The following is an 8,015-nucleotide window of genomic DNA, read 5'->3' as shown; positions in this document are numbered from 1 at the left end:
TTTGTCAATATTACATTTTTATTCATTGATTTACTGGCCACCATTACTGTGGTTACATGTTCAGTATATGTATTGACCAGCAAACCCACTGCAGCCTACCTTACTAACTCCCTCTCCATCCCTGTACAGTGTATGTATTGACCAGCAAACCCACTGCAGTCTACCTTACTAACTAACTCTCCATCCCTGTTCAGTTTATGTATTGACCAGCAAACCCACTGCAGCCTACCTTACTAACTCCCTCTCCATCCCTGTTCAGTATATGTATTGACCAGCAAACCCACTGCAGCCTACCTTACTAACTCCCTCTCCATCCCTGTACAGTATATGTATTGACCAGCAAACCCACTGCAGCCTACCTTACTAACTCCCTCTCCATCCCTGTTCAGTATATGTATTGACCAGCAAACCCACTGCAGCCTACCTTACTAACTCCCTCTCCATCCCTGTTCAGTATATGTATTGACTCTCCATCCCTGTTCAGTATATGTATTGACCAGCAAACCCACCCTAACTCCCTCTCCATCCCTGTTCAGTATATGTATTGACCAGCAAACCCACTGCAGCCTACCTTACTAACTCCTCTCCATCCCTGTTCAGCCTACCTTACTAACTCCCTCTCCATCCCTGTTCAGTATATGTATTGACCAGCAAACCCACTGCAGCCTACCTTACTAACTAACTCTCCATCCCTGACAATTAATAGCATGACTCTCGTACTTTGCCCTTTTCCTTTATGGTTGATATTAACGACGAAAGGAGATATTATCTGTCTCTCTCCTATTGTGTATCAATGATAAATAATGTGGGAAAACAAAAAACAGGGAAATAAGTACTTAGAACTACAGATTATTGCAGATAAATATTAAAGAAAAGGGTAAACACAACACTGGACTGAACCCCCTAATTGTCAAACTAATATTAATGTACAACAATATAGAAGAGACATGACTAGAGGTTATGCAATATGGGTGTATATACACTGCATGCTTCTTAGATGTGTAATTGACATGACCAAGGAGCTATTGCAAATTTGAAACTATGAAAAATGTACGTTACACTGCGTGATTTTACAGTACACAAACAAGAGTGTGCAATATAGAAGGGGAGTCAGCAAACATTAGGTCACATGACCAAGGAGCAATTGAAATTCAAAATGTTGAAAAATTCATGTAAAACCATGTGAGATGAAAATAGACAAACTAAAGGAAGTGCAATGTGTAACCCTACTGAGTGGACATTCTGAACCTTGTAACATCCAAGAACCTTATGCAGTGCCTTTGGGAAAGTATTCAGACCCCTTGACTTTTTCCACATTGTGTTACAGCCTTATTTTAAAATGGATTTTTTTTTAAATTAAAAAGTAATCTCAGCAATTGTGCGTAGAGCTCCAAGACAGGATTGTGTCGAGGCACAGATCCGGGGAAGGGTACCAAAACGTTTCTGTAGCATTGAAGGTCCCCAAGAACACAGTGGCCCCCATCATTCTTAAATGGAATAAGTTTGGAACCACCTAGAATCTTTCAAGAGCTGGCCGCCCGGCCGAACTGAGCAATCCGGGGAGAAGGCCCTTGGTCATGGAGGTGACCAAGAACCCGATGGTCACTCTGACAAAGCTCTAGAGTTCCTCTGTGAAAATGGGAGAACCTTCCAGAAGGAGAACCATCTCTGCAGCCCTCCACCAATCAGGCCTTTATGGTAGAGCATCCAGACTGAAGCCACTCCTCAGTAAAATGCACATGAAAGCCTGCTTGGAGTTTGCAAAAAGGCACCTAAAGACTCTCAGACATTGAGAAACAAGATTTTCTGGTCTGATGAAACAAAGATTGAACTCTTTTTCCTGAATGCCAAGCGTCACGTCCGGGGGAAACCTGGCACCATCCCTACAGTGACGCAAGGTGGTGTCAGCATCATGCTGTATGGATGTTTTTCAGTGGCAGGGACTGGGAGACTAGTCAAGATTGAGGGAAAGATGAACGAAGCAAAGTATAGAAAAATCCTTGGTGAAACCTGCTCCAGAGTGATCAGGACCTCAAACTGGGGCCGAGGTTCACCTTCCAACAGGACATCCACCCTAAGCACACAGCCAAGACAATGCAGGAGTGGCTTCGGGACATGTCTCTGGCCAAAACAGGCAAATATTCCATCTAAATGTGAATTGATTCTAGATTGCGATACGGTTGTCGAAACATAAAGCCTTCACATCAAAATAATTTCACAAATGCAAAATATATACTTACTGTGTACACTGGTTGTAATATTTTTAACACGGTTGCAGCTGACAGCATTTTTTTCAGTAACAACACTATTCTGGCATCCTTCTTCCATTAAACACAGGCGTTTGGAGATGCTAAATAGCTAATTAGAACAGGTGGACGCCTCTGTCTTCTGTAAACAAGCGCTGTATCACCTCAGTGTGGGAACCCAAACCCTATTAAAGGTGTGTAGTAATTAAACCTTTTGTTTTTTTAATATGATTTCTCGTTTGGAAGTTAAGTTCCAAATGTTTCCAAAATTGTATAGCATGCGAGGCGTTTCGATGTTTAGATAGAGCTTCGGGGCAGCGTCGGTACATTTGCCCCGGACGGCAGACAGGTTTGTGAATAGACGGTACATGTTTAGCATTACCGTCTATGAATGGGCTAAGTATGTCCCCAAAACATAACTTGAATGGCATGACTAACCACACTGTCTTGAGCAGTAGGTTATACACTGAGTATACCAAACAGTAGGTACTCCTTAATATTGAGATGTAACCCCCCCCCCCCTTGCCCTCAGAACAGCCTCAATTCTTCGGGGCATGGACTCTAAAAGGTGTCGAAGGTATTTCATAGGGATGGCCCATATTGACTCCAATGCTTCCCACAGTTGTGTTAAGTTGACTGAATGTCCTTTGGGTGGTGGACCATGCTTGATACACACAAGAAACTGTTAAGCCTGAAAGCCCCAGCAGCTTTGCAGTTCTTGACTGAAACCGGCGCGCCTGGCACCTACAACCATACCCCGTTCAAAGGCAGTTCAATCTTTTGTCTACACTCATTAAACCTCTAAATGGCACACAAACACAATCCATGTCTCAAGAATTAAACATCCTTCTTTAACCTATAACCTCCCCCTCATCTACACTGATGAAGTAGATTTAACATGTGACATCAATAAAGGATCATAGCTTTCACCTGGATTCATCTGGTCAGTCTATGTCATGGAAAGTTCAGGTAATCTTAATGTTTTGTACACTCAGTATATATTCAAGGTACCACAAGTTTGTGTGTGTGTCTGTGTGTTCACCATATCTCCTCGAATATTTTAGTTGCCTAATCTACAGTACCAATCAAAAGTTTGGACCTACTCATTCAAGGGATTTTCTTAATTTGTACTATTTTCTACATTATAGAACAATAGTGATGACATCATGTCTATGAAATAACACATACAGAATCATGTAGTAACCAAAATCTAAATATATTTTATATTTGAAATTCTTCAAATTAGCCACCCTTTGCCTTGATTACAGCTTTGCACACTCTTGGTATTCTCTCAACCAGCTTCATGAGGTAGTCACCTGGAATGAATTTCAATTAACAGGTGTGCCTTGTTAAAAGTTAATTTGTGGAATTTCTTTCCTTCTTAATGCGTTTGAGCCAATCAGTTGTTTTGTGAAAAGGAAGGGGTGGTATACAGAAATCAAATAAACTTTTAGTCACATGCGCCGAATACAACAGCTGTAGACCTTACAGTGAAATGCTTACGAGCCCTAACTGACAGTGCATTTTCAAAAGATGTGGATAAGAATAAGAGATAACAGTATCAAGTAATTAAAGAGTAATTAAAGAGCAGTAAAAAAATATATATATATATATATATATATATATATATATATACATACAGGGGGTGCCGGTACAGAGTCAATGTGTGGGGGCACCAGTAGGTTGAGGTAGTATGTACATGTAGATAGAGTTAATTAAAGTGACTATGCACAGATGACAACAGAGACTGGCAGTGATGTGGAGAGGGGAGGAGGGGCAATGTGAAGATAGCCCTATTTGGTAAAAGACAAAGTCCATATTATGGCAAGAACAGCACAAATAAGCAAAGAGAAACAATAGTCCATCATTACTTTAAGACATGAAGGTCAGTCAATCCAAAACATTTCAAGAACTTTGAAAGTTTCTTCAAGTGCAGTCGCAAAAAAACATCAGGCGCTATGATGAAACTGCCCCTCACGAGGACCGCCAAAGAAAAGGAAGACCCAGAGTTACCTTTGCTGCAGAGGATAAATTCATTAGAGTTACCAGCCTCAGAAATTGCAGCCCAAATAAATTATTCACAGAGTTCAAGTAAGAGACACATCTCAACATCAATTGTTCAGAGGAGACTGTGTGAATCAGGCTTTCGTGGTCGATTTTCTGCAAAGGAAAGACTACTAAAGGACACCAAAAAGAAGAAGAAACTTGCTTGGGGCAAGAAAAACAAGCAATGGACATTGGACCGGTGGAAATCTGTACAAATTTGAGATATTGAGTTCTAACCGTTGATGAAGGTGAATGAATGATCTCCGCATGTGTAGTTCCCACCGTGGAAGAGGAGATGTGATGGTGTGGTGGTGTTTTGCTGGTGACACGGTCTGTGATTTATTTAGAATTCAAGGCATACTTAACCAGCATGGCTACCACAGCATTCTGCAGCGATACGCCATCCCATCTGGTTTGCGCTTAGAGGGACTATCACTTTTCATCAGGTCATTGACCCAACATACCTTCAGGCGGTGTAAGGGCTATTTTACCAAGAAGGAGAGGGATGGAGTGCTGCATCAGATGACCTGGCCTCCACAATCACCTGACCTCAACCCAAATGAGATGGTTTGGGATGAGTTGGACCGCAGAGTGAAGGAAAAGCAGCCAACAAGTGCTCAGCATATGTGGGAACTCCTTTAAGACTGTTGGAAAAGCATTCCTTTTTCCGTGAAGCTGGTTGAGAGAATGCCAAGAGTGTGCAAAGCTGTCATCAAGGCAAATGGTGGCTATTTTGAAGAATCTCAAATAAATGTATGGTTACTACATGTGTTATTTCATAGTTTTGATGTCTTCACTATTATTCTACAACATAGAAAATAGCAAAAATATAGAAAATGAGTAGGTGTGTCCAAAATGTTGAATGGTACTGTATATATACAGTTGAAGTCGGAAGTTTACATACACCTTAGCCGACTACATTTAATCTCAGTTTTTCCACAATTCCTGACATTTAATCTGTGTAACAATTCCCTGTTTTAGGTCATTTAGGATCACCACTTTATTTTAAGAATGTGAAATGTCAGAATAATAGTAGAGAGAATTATTTATTTCAGCTTTTATTTCTTTCATCACATTCCCAGAGGGTCAGAAGTTAACATTCACTTAATTAGTATTTGGTACCATTGCCTATGAATTGTTTAACTTGGGTCAAACATTTCGGGTAGCCTTCCACAAGCTTATTGTGGGTGAATTGTAGCCCAATTCCTCCTGACAGAGCTGGTTTAACCGAGTCAGGTATGTAGGCCTCGTTGCTCGCAAACATTTTTTCAATTCTGCCCACACATTTTCTACGGGATTGAGGTCAGGGCTTTGTGATGGCCACTCCAAAACCTTGACTTTGTTGTCCTTAAGCCATTTTGCCACAACTTTGGAAGTATGCTTGGGGTCATTGTCCATTTGGAAGACCCATTTTCGACCAAGCTTTAACCTGACTGATGTCTTGAGATGTTGCTTCAATATATCCACATAATTTTCCTACCTTATGACGCCATCTATTTTGTGAAGTGCACCCGTTCCTTATACAGCAAGGCAACCCCACAACATGATGCTGCCACCCCCGTGCTTCACGGTTGGGATGGTGTTCTTCGGATTGCAAGCGTCCCCCTTTTTCCTCCAAACACAACGAGGGTCATTATGGCAAAACAGTTATATTTCTGTTTCATCAGACCAGAGGACATTTCTCCAAAAAGTACAATCTTTGTCCACATGAGCAGTTGCAGACCGTAGTCTGGATGGCGTAGCAGTCGGACGTCTTGTCGTGTCGTGTCCCTTGTATATATCGTATATATCGTTTTTTTTAAACATATTTTTCTTCGCATATCTTTTAAAACATTTTGCTAAACCTCAACTTCTAAATACTCTCCTGCAACCCGCCTCACCCAATGTAGCTATTTTTCTCTAAAGTACTTCGGATCCCGGATTTCTTCGGATTTCTCTTATTTACTTCGGATCCCCTCAACTGAAGCTAGCCAGCTAACTACCAGGTATCAGTCAACAAACCATTGCTAGCGGTCTTCAGCTAACCGGTCATCAGCTAACCTTTAGCTCGGAAAGCTCTCGCCAGTTCGAACAACGCGACTCTAACCAGAGCATAACGGACCTATATATATATATTTTTTTTAATCCCCGGATTCCCACCGTAAACGGAACATTTTCAGCTGGATCTTCACAACTAGCTAACTAGCTAACCGCAACCCCGGATGATTACTCCTGGCTAGCGTTTCCACCCACTTAGCTTGAAGCTAGCCCGGCCAGAGCTCCTGTGCTACCACCGAAGCATACTCCTGGGCTACAATATCCAGACCCACGACCGGTCTATCGATGTCACCGCATGAAGAGGCATAAACAGACTCACCCCATCACGACGCCGCCCAAAGGTTAACTTTCTAGCCCTTGCTATCTCCTTGCTTGCTAATTCGGCCTGCTAACTGCTAGCTTGTTTAGCCCCGGTCCGCTAACTGCTACCTTGTTTAGCCCCGGCCTACTAACTGTTAGCTTGTTAGCACAGGCCTGCTAACCGTCTGAATCGCCGCGTCCCAAACACTCACTGGACCCATATTTACTTTCAATCTCTTTTCGATTTTTAATTTGTTTATACCTTCCGGTAACCTGCCTCACCCAATGTGATACGGAATCACTATTATTTTTAATTTTTAGAACACACTCAAGAACCTCCAGAAGCTAACCAGCTAACTAGCTACAAGCTATTTAGTCATTGTTAGCCACTGCTAGCGGCTTTTACCTTACCTGGATAATACTCGCCAGTCCAGCTTCCCTGCCCCATCCACCGCTGTCCCCTGGACACTGATCACTTGGCTACATAGCTGATGCATGCTGGACTGTCCATTAATCACAGTACTCCATTCTGCTTGTTTATGTTTTATCTGTCGGCCCCAGCTGCACTCAGGTTCTGTGTGTAGTTAATCCGACCACTCTCTAACTAGTCATCGCCATTTTACCTGCTGTTGTTGTGCTAGCTGATTAGCTGTTGTTGTCTCACCTACTGTTTTAGCTACTGTTTTAGCTAGCTCTCCTAATTCAACACCTGTGATTACTGTATGTCTCTCTCAAATGTCAATATGCCTTGTATACTGTTGTTCAGGTTAGTTATCATTGTTTTAGTTTACAATGGAGCCCCTAGTTCCACTCTTCATACCCCTGATACCTCCTTTGTCCCACCTCCCACACATGCGGTGACCTCACCCATTACAACCAGCATGTCCAGAGATACAACCTCTCTCATCATCACCCAGTGCCTGCATCACTCAAAGTCTGCTCCTTTTATTCTCTGTCCCCAACGCTCTAGGCGACCAGTTTTGATAGCCTTTAGCCGCACCCTCATTCTACTCCTCCTCTGTTCCGCGGGTGATGTGGAGGTAAACCCAGGCCCTGCATGTCCCCAGGCACCCTCATTTGTTGACTTCTGTGATCGAAAAAGCCTTGGTTTCATGCATGTCAACATAAGAAGCCTCCTCCCTAAGTTTGTTTTACTCACTGCTTTAGCACACTCTGCTAACCCTGATGTCCTTGCCATGTCTGAATCCTGGCTCAGGAAGGCCACCAAAAATTCTGAGATTTCCATACCCAACTATAACATTTTCCGTCAAGATATAGAACTGCCAAAGGGGAGGAGTTGCAGTTTACTGCAGAGAGCCTGCAAAGTAATGTCATACTTTCCAGGTCCATACCCAAACAGTTCAAACTACTAATTTTGAAAATTAC

This window comes from Oncorhynchus tshawytscha, linkage group LG21 (genome assembly GCF_018296145.1).
Source record: "Oncorhynchus tshawytscha isolate Ot180627B linkage group LG21, Otsh_v2.0, whole genome shotgun sequence".
In the NCBI taxonomy this organism is placed as follows: domain Eukaryota; kingdom Metazoa; phylum Chordata; class Actinopteri; order Salmoniformes; family Salmonidae; genus Oncorhynchus; species Oncorhynchus tshawytscha.
The sequence above is the reverse complement of the archived record's forward strand: the minus strand, read 5'-3'. Positions refer to the sequence as shown.